This window comes from Myotis brandtii, unplaced genomic scaffold (genome assembly GCF_000412655.1).
Source record: "Myotis brandtii unplaced genomic scaffold, ASM41265v1 scaffold118, whole genome shotgun sequence".
In the NCBI taxonomy this organism is placed as follows: Eukaryota; Metazoa; Chordata; class Mammalia; order Chiroptera; family Vespertilionidae; genus Myotis; species Myotis brandtii.
Genome location: NW_005354090.1, coordinates 1,300,413 through 1,313,452, shown reverse-complemented (window position 1 = coordinate 1,313,452; position 13,040 = coordinate 1,300,413). Strand labels below are relative to the sequence as shown.

General features: G+C 37.1%; 1 protein-coding gene across 5 annotated transcripts in view; it reads left to right on the top strand.

Moving 5' to 3' along the window:
- Nucleotides 1–13,040, top strand: part of MAP3K13 (mitogen-activated protein kinase kinase kinase 13) — a 154,306-nt gene that overhangs the window by 57,821 nt on the left and 83,445 nt on the right. For 2 of the 5 annotated variants that reach the window (XM_005858436.2, XM_005858435.2), the window contains exon 1: nucleotides 10,073–10,474. The exons of the other annotated variants lie outside the window; for them this stretch is intronic. The gene's annotated coding sequence lies outside the window, so the exon portion shown is untranslated. Of the gene's footprint in view, nucleotides 1–10,072; nucleotides 10,475–13,040 lie in introns of those variants that run through there. 5 annotated transcript variants of the gene reach the window in all.

The following is a 13,040-nucleotide window of genomic DNA, read 5'->3' as shown; positions in this document are numbered from 1 at the left end:
AGAGTAAACTGGTGAATATAATAGAATCAGGGGTATAGAAAGGGAGTGGACTGACTATTCTCAGGGGGGGAAAGGGGTGTGGGGGGTGCGGGAAGAGACTGGATAAAAATCGTACACCTATGGATGAGGACAGTGGGGGTGGGGAGGTAAGGGCAGAGGGTTGGGTGGGAACCAGGTGGAGGGGAGCAAGGGGGGGAAAAAGAGGAACAACTGTAATAATCTTAACAATAAAGATTTAATTTAAAAAAAATAAAATAAAATAAACTACTTTGTAAATTGTGATGTAAGTACAAGATTGTTTACAAAGTATTCTAGGACCAGATTTGTTCCCAATTATCATTTCTGGAACTTAAATAGCTGAAACTCCAAAGAGCACAATTATATAAAGAAGATATTTTAGCACAACAGGCATGGGTTATAATGTGGGACATAAAAAATAACAAGAAACAGCCCTAGCCCATTGGCTTAGTGAATAGAGTGTTGGCCTGAGACTGAAGAGTACCAGATTCAATTCCAGTCAAGGGTACGTACCTTGGTTGCAGGTTCGATCCCCGGTTGGGGTGTGAGCAGGAGGCAACCAATCGATGTGATTACATCGATGTTTTTCTTGTGTGCCTCTCCCCCTCCCTTCTACTCGCTCTAAAAAAAAAATTCAAAGGAAAAAAATTTTTGGGTGAGGATTAACAATAACAAAAAAATAACAAGAAACAGATATGTGTTAAATGTATTTATTGTAGAAGTTTTAAACTTTTGAACCACAACCCACAGTAAGAAATACAGTTTTCATAGTGTCCCATTATATACCCACATACAGCAAGTTTCCTGAAACAATATATTTAAGTTCACCACATGGGACATACTATTTTCTATTCTGTTCTATTTTATCTCATTTATTAAATCATGGTCATGACCCACTAAATCAATTTCACGGTCCATTAATGGGTTGCAACTGCAGTTTGAAAAATATTTTCTTAAAAACCCTTTTATGTCATTAGAGTCTATTAAAGACTGCATTTTCTATCATCCTTTTGAATTTATCAAATGTTTATTTACCTTAAAATGGAAAAAGCATATTACACAATATAGGAATGGGAACACATTTGTTTTTGCTTCTTAGTTCACACACTGAATGCCATTATTTTTAATGCTTACTCTTTATCTTAAAAATATCAGAAAGCATCATGCAATAATTTCAAAAGTACATAAATTTTTTTGGCTGTGTTTGTGTCTTCTTTAAATAATTTTCTTAATAGCTTTATTGGGGGGTAAAATTGACATACCATTTTAAATTGCATGTATTTAAAGTATACAATTGGGTATGTTTTGACATAAGTGTACCCCCATAAACTCATCACAGAAATCAAGATAATGAACATATGGAGCACCCCAAAAGCTTCTTCGGGTCCTTTGTTTTTCCTCTCTGCCTCCATCCCCTTTACCTGGCCACCATTGTATGTTTTCTGTCATAGTGCATTAGTTTTTATTTCCTAGTATTTTATATATATGGAGTCATAGAGCATACACTCTTTTATCTGGCTTTTTTTCACTCAATGTAATTACTTTGAGATTCATCAATGATGCAGTGCGTATCAACAGTACATTCCTTTTTATTGCTAAGGAGTATTCCCATTGTATGGATTTACCACTGTTTATTCATTCACTTGTTGAGGGACATGTGTGTGTGTTTCATTTTGGGGCTATGACAAATCAAGCTGCTATGAACATGTGTGTACAAGTCTTCGTTTGGGCGTATGCTTTCATTCCCTCTGGGTAAATTACCTAGGAGTGAAATGACTATATCATCTGGTAGGTGTGTGTTTAACATCTTAAGAATCGCTGGCTATGTTTAATAGCTCCTGTTGAAGGAGATGCTACAACAAGAGTAGTCGTCTTCTCAGTGCCATACTTCTAGTTCCGCTTGCTCCATTAGATGGTGCATCTGGAGTACCCCTTGCTTAGGAGACAATGACCTTTGTTCTGAAAATGTATGACATTATTATGTATTAAAACCCAAAGACTGAATTAAGAACTTTATGGCCCCAAACACTGAAAAAAATTCTCTCACCCAAATATTAAGTCAAAATCATTAAAACAATGCTGATTGTATAATATATAATGATGTTTGTTAAATTATTTTCCCTACAATAACAACTTCGACTTTTTAAAACAAATACATCAAATCTCTAGCTTTATCAACAATAAATATTCCAGGTGTTTCTTTTTTCTTGGAGCTCTAAGCACCTGGGTAGTCCTGAATAATTCACTTTATAAAATAGGTTCTAACAGGTTGCTTTTTCATTTGACTATTACTATCTTTACTACTATCTTAGGTCACCCTGCCAGGCCTGTGGAATGAATATTCAGAGCATGGATCATACCTTTAAATGGACTTCTTTAATACTTACTGTGGTGTAACTTTTTAAACAATGACTATACATATCTCTCTAAAAATCAATCCGATTGTTTTAATACTTTTTGTGTATGACTCCCAGTTAAATTATCTTCTTTTCTTACAAACAGACCAGCATAATAAGAGCATAGGTTCTAGAGACTGCTGCCTGTTTTTTTCATTGGTTTTGTAACTTCTAATCATTTAAGCCTTTTTGCATTTCACATTCCTCATCTTAAAATGGGGCTTAAAAATACCTACCTCAGATCATTGTGTGAGTTAAATGAGATATATAGTGAGAGAGCTCTTAGCCCAATGCTTGCCATATAGTACAAACAGGGAAACATCACTAACTCTAAAATATCAAAGCTAGAGCTTGCTATTGAAAGATACTGGTCTTAAGAATATTTTAAGATGACAAAGACAATAATGAAATACAAACACTGTCTGAGTTAGAAAACAGAATTTGAAAGTTAAATCTACCAATGTATTGAAATTATTAATGTCAGAAAAGGAGCTCTCATAGTAAAAGCAATGGATAGTAATTGAGGTGTCTTGAGTATGGCAGAAGAGGATCAGTTAATGACATTGTGTTAATAATAGGACTCTTGACTGAATGTTAATATGATTCTATATCAATCTGGTTTAAGCCCCAAAAATGAGAGTCACAGGGAAAGGATTGATTGGTTTATGTAGTTGGGAGCTCCAGCGGAATAAGTAGCTTCAGACATCAGTGAAATTAGGTTCCCAGTTACTGTTGTCAGAAATCCGTCTTCTTTTCTTTATCTCTTGGGTCTGTTTTCCTATATCCTATGTCCTACCTATGGACAAAGTTGACAGCTCTCTGCTTACATTATGCAGAGTTTCCTGATTAAACAAATGTACTCCCCCGCCCCCACCTCCAATAGTTGTAGCAAACATCCTGGGGATGACTTGGCTAACTCTCATTGATTGGCTTGGGTCATGTGTCTGTCATTTCACTAATCATATGACCGAGGAGGTGAATTGGCCAGCCTGGTGCCATGGTCACTCTTGCAGCCCAAGATTCAACTGGGACTGCACCATCTTAACCACTTGGACTGAAAACTGGGGAGAGACAATTTCCCAAATGGAAAAAGATGCAGGGGCAGGCTAAAAAAAAAAAAAGCAGATGTCCACTATTCCCATGTTTTGATCTTCCAATTATGTTGCCTGCACTCTGAGGCTAAAGTGGAAATGCCAAGTTATATCTAGCTAAAAAGAAGGGAAATTAAAACAGGATCAGAAGAATAGAAGTTAGATGGCTAAGTTTTCATTTTCTATGACCTTTCAGAAAGTAGGACAAATTCTATGTGAATGAGTAAAATAATGTATAAAGTTTCCTTTTATTCTTTCAATATGTAAGGGCCTTTATAAACTCAAGATATTCATTTAGTCTCCCAAATGTTTGGTTTATGGTATCTTGCCAGAATTTGTATATTATGGAGTGGTGTGTGTCAGGGATGTTAAATATTTTATTAATTGAGAAATCCATTTGCTTTTGATTTGTTTCAGTGCATTTTCATTATCGATCAGAGAAGAATTCTTGTAGCCCTCATTTTTAGTCATCCTTTTGACAGGGATAATACATTAAAATGTCATTAAGTTATTAAGATTTATTCTGAAAAAGCATATAAAATCTCAAAGCAATTGCTTTTCTCCAGCTGACTGTCTGTTTTATTATCCTTTGATAAAAAATATTGAAGACTTCAAATCCACTTAACTCATGATATCCTTCAAAGTTTGCCATAATTGTGCTACCTTTAGAGTTTTATTTTATCATGAAGATAAATGTAGTATTTATCAACATAAGACTTGTATCTTTTTAAAAGTTAATGGATATGTATTTAGCATACATTTTTATTTATAGTCTACCTTTTCAAAAAGGATTTGAAGTGCTTATCATGAAGTATATATGCAATAAGGTTAACAAAAAGTAAATCAAACCCAAAACAAGAATAAAAAGCAAATATACTAAATACACCACAAAAGCTAAAATATAGTATGTATAGGTATAAGTAGATAGACTGACTTGAGCATAATGCTCTAAGTTTCCCAGAAGCAGGGACAAAACAGTGGCAATTCAGTTGATTACACTGTTGTCATCTAAAAGGTGGATGCCTAATAATCCTTCAAGAACAAAAGTCTTTTCTAAAGTGAATTCTTCCTATGATTTCCATATATGTGAGATATCATGCAGAATAATGGACAACACAGAAGCAATATGACTGCTCCTTACAATTATTCTTGGTAAAAGCAAACTATAACATTAAAATGTAACTCAATGATAGTGATTCTGCTAAGGGGGTCTCTAGGCTAATGATATTTAGGTAGCATGTAGCTTTCTGATGACCTATCTTTCTGATACAAGGATAGATTTTAGTGATGCTTATAAGAATGTTTTTCCTTAGATGTTTCTTAAAAATCACTTTCTCAGATAGGCATCTGGGAGCTGGGCAGCAACAACAACAGAAAATTGAAGTAATAGTCTGCTGAGGTCTTTAAGTATTGAAATTTGAAGATTGAAATCATTGACTAAAGATATGCTTTGAAAACAAGGAAAGTTGGGGTTAATATTCTCATATGGAAGTAGAAAATTCTCTGACTAGTGTTCCCACCTTGTAGACAGATTGTTTTCCATATTAGTTAATATCATTATATACATACTACATCTTTACATAAAAAATTATCTTTCTTTTTATTTATTTTATTTTTATAAAGAGAGTTTTTAGTCATATAGTTTAACTTCCTGAGGATTTTTCCTCTCCTCTGCTTTAGAGCCTCATAGAGTATGCCCCAAACTCCCAAAGGAAAATGATTTGAATAAGCTTTTGGGGGAAAGATGTGTCACTAATATATATTTTAAAATTTTCCTGCAAAGATATAGTCAGGCTATATTACAAGCAAAATAAAGATGTTGTATTCTTTTCTGTGTTTTTTATTCTTGGATCTGTACAGTTGCAATTTCTCTTGTTGAGAGAGTAGAAGGACCCATGGTATTTGAATAATAGCAATAAAATAAAAACTGCTACCAGTATCATTTACTGAGCATCTTCTATATGCAAGTATTGTGCTAGACTCTTTACATGTGTTATTTTATTTAACTTCCACACAATAGGCAGAGCCTATTATTATCCTCATTTTAATAATGAGAAAATGAAACCCAGGTTTCTCTGAACTTACATAACTAACTGATAAGTGGTAGCATCAGGATTTGAACCCAAATCTTTACTGGCTTTTCACTACTACACAGTGTTGCTTGTGAAGGAAATCTGAATCTTTATGCATTGGCATTTGAGGTCATTATATTATTTCTTTATCCTGGTATTTCTGACAAAATTTGTCACAGGGTCATAATACTTTGGACTTCTCTTAGACTCTGACTTAAATGTTATTTTTCTTAAAAAAAAAAACAAAACTAAATTTTCTAAAATAAAAATCCAACCTAGACTAGCTCATATTTTTATAGCAGAAAAATTGTACTTTGACTTCTATTCTTAGGATCTTTTTCTAATAATGAGTCTTTAATATCCTGTTGGGAATGAGACCAGAATCATCTTCCAGTCATTATTAAAAGTTGAACCAAATCCTTTGGATCTTAAAAGAACTACTCACCTTGATAGTGACTTTATAGTCTTCACACTTGCCTGCCCAATGCTGAAATACAAAATTACTTGTGATGATGAGACTTGGCTTCATATCTTTCGAATTGTTGTGTCCCCAGTAGCCACCAGCCACATGGGACTATTTATTTTTAAATTTAACTTAATTCAAATTAAACATAATTTAAAACTCAGTTCCTAAACACATTTCAAATGCTAAGTAGCTACATGTGGCTACTGTGTTCGACAGTGCAAATTATAGAACATTTCCATCAACGCAGGAAGTTTCCCAGCAGTGTTGCTCTCCAATGTACATTTCTCATGGCCCCCTCTCCCTGCCTTCCTTCTGTCCCTAAAACAACAATGGCTTCCTCCAATAATCTCTACAGATTTTGTCATTTGGAGAGGCAAGTTATCTTCTCAATGATTTCCCATGATATTTGACATGGAGGAAGTTTTGTTGGCCCAGTTGATATTTCTGTGGTACAGGAAAGCATGCTAACCAGACTGAGTTCAGCTTATTAAAATGGCAAGTCCATAGAGCCAGCTAGTTTTTATTTGCCAGGTTACATAGTGAGCCAACATCTTAGGTGGCAGTTATTAGAAGCATTTATAGACTGTTTTGTTGAATTGCTTCAGAGACTACCCTGATTCCTGGTGGACTTATTCCTAATGATGTTGCCATCAAACCTTACAGCAACTGTAAGTCTCTATAACAGACTGGCCATTTTATTGACATGTTCCACAAAGTGGCTGCTGCCTTCTATGAGTTAGTCTGTATTATTTTGAAAGAAAACATTTTTTTGTAAATCTGATTCTTTTAGCGTATTCTGGTTGGTTTTGATTTCTGTTAAAAGAAAAAGAGATATATTTTCTTGTCTTTTCATTTGTGGGTTCTGAAATAATCTGGGGACATGGACATGTTGATATAGTCCAATGTGGTGCACTCAGCCTATGAAGAATATACCAGCACTGTATTGGTCTTGAGCAGTCCCACATTACCTGGGTAAATTTCTTTGGTCTATTTTTTCCATAGTGATATTTCACAATAAGCTCCTGTGGGAATTTGGTGAATATGTTACTTACCAATAATATTCTGTTGCATTAGTATATAGAACAGCACACTGAACATCTTTGTGTGCAAAAGAATCCTGGAAGTTTTCTTTTTCCAAATGAGCTGAGCAGTGCAGTACTTACTTGTGTCAGGTTTGAACTCACTGTAAGAAAAAGGCAAATGCTTTTCTTCTCTCAGCTGTTCAAATAATCTGACTGGGAGAACAGACCTCTGTTCAGAACGCTCCTGGCCACTGGACACTTCATAACTGAGGCCTTATATTAACCACTGTTGTTCCAGGTTCAAGGACTGAAGGCCATTTCCCAAGTTCAAAGAAGTTGTGATCAGTATTAGTAAAGTATTGGTAGTTGTGCAGCAAAGTGATGGGATACAGGGGCAGTAAATTATATTTATCTCCACTTTTGTGTAACTTTGAACTTTTTTAAATAGTAGAGAAATGCCACAAGTTATTTGTGTTTGTACTATTGAGTTGTATGAGCTCCTTATATATTTTGGAAATTAACCCCTTATCAGATACATGGGTTGAAAATATTTTATCCCATTTTGTATTGCTCTTTTCATTCTGTTGATTGTTTCCTTTGCTGTGCAGAAGCTCTTTACTTTGATGTAGTCCCACTTGTATATTTTTGTTTTTGTTGATGTGCTTTTGGTGTTATATCCAGGCAATCATTGCTAAGTCCAGTGTGAAAGGTGGGCAAAGAACTTAAATTGATGTTTCTCCAAAGAAGACATACAGATGGCCAACAGGTATATGAGAAAATGCCCAACATCATTAATTATCAGGCAAATACAAATCAAAACTGAGATATCACCGCATACTTCTTAGGTTGGCTATTATTAAAAGATAAAATATAAGTAAGTGTCAGCAAAGTTGTGGAGAAATTGGAACCCTTGTACACCCTTGCTGGCAAGGTTGGTGGGAATACAAGTGGTGCAGCAGCTATGGAAAACAGTATAGAGGTTCCTCATAAAATTGAGAATAGAACTGCCATATGACCCAGCTATCTCACTTCTGGGAATATGTTCAAAATAATTGAATTCAGTATCTTGAAGAGATCTCTATACTCCTATGTTCATTGCAGCATTATACAATAAGTAAGACATGGAAATAACCCAAATGTAAATGACAGATGAATGGATAAAGAAAATGTGGGATATACATACAAAGGAGTATGATTCAGCCTTAAAAAAGAAGGAAATCTGCCATTTATGACAACATGGATGAACCTAGAAGACATTATGTTAAGTGAAATAAGCCAGTCACAAAAAAGACAAATACTGCATAATTCCACTTATATGAGCAATCCTGCAGCCAAACTAATAGAAACCGAGAATACAATAGTGGTTGCCAGGGGCTGAGGGAAGAGGAAATAGGGAGTTGTTATTTAATGGGTGTTGAGTTTCAGTTATGCTAGATGAATAAGTTCTAGAGATATGCTGTAAACATAGTGCCTGTAGTTAAGAATGCAATATTATATTGTGTACTTCAAAATTTGCTAAGAGGGTAGAGCTCAGGTTAAGTGTTCTTATCACAAACACCAAAACCAAAAACAACCAAAAAACCCACAAAGGAACACACGGAAACTCTTAGAGATATTGGACATGTGTACTACGTTGACTATGGTAATAGTATCACAGATGTTTGTATATCTCCAAACTCATCAAATTGTACACATTAAATATGTACAGTTCTTTGTATATCAATTATACTTTAATAAAGGTGTTAAAGTTTATTTTAATTTTTTAAAATGTTGTGAGCTCTTTGGGTAAATTTAATACAGTTGTTTTTGCTGTTCATAATAAGGCTTCTTACTAAAATTAACATTTGCTCTAAGATTCATTAGGAGCTCTTTGGGAGGAATGTCAGAAGTTTAATAAACCAATGAGGAAATTTTCTACTTTATTTAAAGGTAGTAATAAGTTACTCTTCCACACCCACTTTTGATGCATCACAAGGTCAGCAAGATGATACTGTTCTAAAAAACAATTACATTTATGTAATATCACCTTACATATTTTTATTTCCTTAATCACTAGGTTATTTCCCTATTATTTTGCTTTGACAAGTCTTGGTGTGCAGGGCAAGCATGTCCCTTGGTTATCAGTTTTGGAAACTATTTCCCTGACTTTTATTATTATTTTTTAAATCACATCACATCATACACATTGCTGAACAGCAAGAAAAGCGTTAAAGAAAATTGCTGTAATAAAAGACTGTCATTTCTCTAGATGCTTTTTTGGTAGCATTGACTCCACTGAAATTCTATTTTGATCCCCTCATTCAATAGCAATAATAATGTTTTCTTGAAACACACACCTGACTAACACACACACACACACACACACACGACACACACACACACACACACCCCACACACACACACACACCACACACGACCACAGACAGCAAAGCCATCTCGGTTGAGGTGTAACTCTCCACCCCAAACACGTCACCGTCTAATATCAGGCAGTTTCTCTCACTCATCAGTGTGTGTTGGGAGGCAGGGGAGACTCCTACCTCTAAGCTTCCGTCAGAATCGTTATAAATGGGGCACAGAGTGAGAGCAGGGCTGGAACAGGCCACCTCTAACCTTTCCAGCAGGTCACCTCCACCTCCCCTGACCCCAGATGACACAGCACTGACATACTGGCTGGGGTGCCAGGCCTGCAGCTCTCCCTGACCCCTAGGCCAGGACCCTCCCCTAGACCCCAACCCCTGCTGAGAACAAGTAGAAACAAACTCCTTCCTGGGGATGTCAAAGCACCTTTCCTGGGGGAGGCGGCTCTGTGATCCCCTGAGCCTGGCTAGGGAGAAGGATCGGGTTACTCTTTCCCCAGCTGTGCCTGGACTCCTTGAGGCTGACCTTTCACCTCATCCAGGCCAGGACCCAAAGGGGGCAGGAGTCCAGCACTCACCTCCTGTTAACCCTCTGAATTCCTCATCTTTCCATTCCAGAGCACACACACACCACACACACACACCACACACACACACACACACACTCCTCCTCAAGCTGCCAGTCTGTCCGAGGCCGTGGCAGACGCCTGATTGGCGGGCTCTGTTTATTCTGTGACCAGATTCCTTCTAAGAGGAGGCACGCCATGCCCGCCCGAAGCCCATTGGCCGGCACTGCTCTGGACCCTCCCTTTCTTTTTCAAGGCACACACCACAGCGGAGTCCGTGCGGAATCCTAAACCAGCCCAATTTACATCCATTCATGAATCTGTGACGTCAGCAAGCCTGCGGGCTCCTGTGCGGTGGGCTGCTGGATGGTGCGGGCGGAATTCCCCTCCCCCTCATCGCTCTAATCCTGCAAGGCTTTTAAAATTAACCTTTCATCTTTTCGATGCAAGAAAATGGAACGACATGTGTAGGAATTCTTCATTGTTGTGAGTATCGCCCTCTCTTTTTCTGTTTCCTCGGCATATATTATACAAGGACAGATGGAGACTGTATTTGTGATTTGAGGTGATTAGGAAGCTGATATTATTGAGGGAGACAAGGTGAGAGGGACAGACCGACGGAGACAGAGAGAAACCCGAAACCCCGTTACAGCCAGCGGCGTCCGAAACTGACAGCTGGCTCTCCTTGGCTTGTCTGCCTGCGAGACGTGGACATTTTTCATTTACGGTTCTGCACGTTACCTCTGGATGCTGGCCTGGCTTTCCCTAAAGAGAGATTCATGTCTGGGAGAGATGATGTGGATTGTATTGGAGGAAAAGCCCGGAACCGATACCAGAAAGGTGCTGGGGAAAGCCCGGCCAGCTAGAAGGAGCAGGATCCAGCCTGCTGAGCACTTGTCTTCCTTCCTGCTGTCCTCTCTGTTGTTTCTCACCCTTCACCTTGCCTTTGTTTCATAATTGTGTGACAACCAATATCCTGGGATTGCAATTTGGGGAAGATGAATACTTGTCCAACCATTTTTTCCTAAAAGCTTTTATTATGGGAGCTGGAGTGGTGTGTTTATACGTATTTGTAGCTCTTCCTGTCACTCTGTACATTTTATTTATATTTTCAAAAACCTAAAAGCCTGCACCAGAGGCAAAAGGGGAATTACCCTTAAATTCTGACTTTTTACTATCCTTTCGTGAAAACTAAGAAATGGTTTCTTAATATGTTCCATAATTATATTGTGTAGAAATGCACGTGACTATTTTTCCAAGATACTGAAAATAGTTTGTTCCATGGTGTTTGGGAAACATGGACAAGTTCTGATGTGTTCAGTGTATGAAGTTGGTTTGATAGTTTGCTCAGAGTGTTAACAAAAAGTTAGTGTTTGTGATTGAATTTGTTTTCCAAGGCTCTGGTTTATTCTGGTGAAAATTGTGATAGTAAAGAAGAGAGAGGTGACATTGTGACATGTTCTGCCTTTGGGCATCTTCTCAGCCTGATTAATCTAATAGCCTTTTCCAACTGCCTCACTTTGAGCAATTTATGTTCTAGTCTGTGGCAGGGACCTCACTGTCCTTTCCAGTGAGAGAGGAAGCAAAATGTCTTATCATCGAGCCTCGTCATGTTTACCTTGTATAATCAATACTTAGTTTTGAGAATTTCATATTCCAATCTTTTCTCATGAAACAAGGCTTCTAAATTATGGCTCTAATGATATCCTTTGAATTTTCTTATTGGGGAATCTTCCAACTGTAAACTCATTTCATTTCAAAATTACCTGAGGATTTAGAATTCTCTTTTGCTTCCCATCTTGGCATTGCCCTCGCTCATTTTGTTTTTCTGAGTGCAATTAAACTCACTAGGGTTATAGAAGGGAGAACTTCTGCCTGATTCTGAACCAGATCTTTGTCCTATATTCAGACAAGTATGGTTTCCTATTTTGCTATTTTTTATGGGCTGGGTTAAACAAATGACATTGTTTCCTATACTTGTAAACATCTAGATTTATTTCAATTTTTTATGTGTACCTCCAGAGACTTTGTTGAAAGAAGCAATTTTAAAGTTATTTTAAATTATTGAAACGTATTAGCTCACTGCCAGATCAAAAGACTGAATTCTTGGAATTTAAAAATAATGTGTTTAATAATCAAACTCATCTTAAGAAATGTTGATCAGACTCTGTTTTTTATATACATTTTGCCAAGAGAGAGTTTTATTTTGCGCAAGAAATGCAGTCTGCACTATGGATTTGGTAAAGTAAAACTATCTCTTTAAGACTGAGAGTGGCTATAGAATCTCCCTCTCTTCCACTCCTAGTGTCTGTATTCTAGTTTATATTTATTTTCATGTATAGTGTACTTGTAGGGGAAAAAACAATAACTCTTAATTGTTTAATATCAAACAATAAAATCCTGTGTATCAGTGACTATCAATAGATGGCTTTCTGTTTAAAAATTGAAGCTGCTCCAGAAGTAGGAATTAATTTATTTAGTAAACAAAGTCAGTCAAACCAGAGCCATGTCCTGGGGAACTGTCAAAAAAATGGTTCCTAAGGGCCGGAGGCCACATCCACTGGTATATGACGAAGCAACCAATCTCTGGGTGGCAGAACCGGTCAGTTGGGTTTACACTGTCTACCTACCCTCCCTCTATGGGCTGCAGCTGAATTAATTGCTTGGGGGGTTGAAATGAATCGAGATAGCCAACATGACCAATTCTGCCAGGTGACAGCCTGACTCTAGCAATTTTAATTAAAATCAACAACTTTCTCCCAAGAACACCCTTTTACTTAAAATTTTTTTTAAAGATATCACATTTTTGCTCTGTGTTGGGTATTATTCCTTAAGGATATTGGGGAAATATTTAGAAGATGCCATCTTTACCCCTAAGGACTCTAGAAGGTAAGTTACCACACGAGATGTAGTGTTATAGTGTTGCAGTTCAGAAACTGGCCTCTGCAAACAGACTTTACCTGGGAGACTTTACCTGGGAGAGATGCTCACTTGCTTGCTCTCTTCTTCTCTTCTCCTCCTCCTGCTCTTCTTCTTCTTCTTCTTCTTCTCC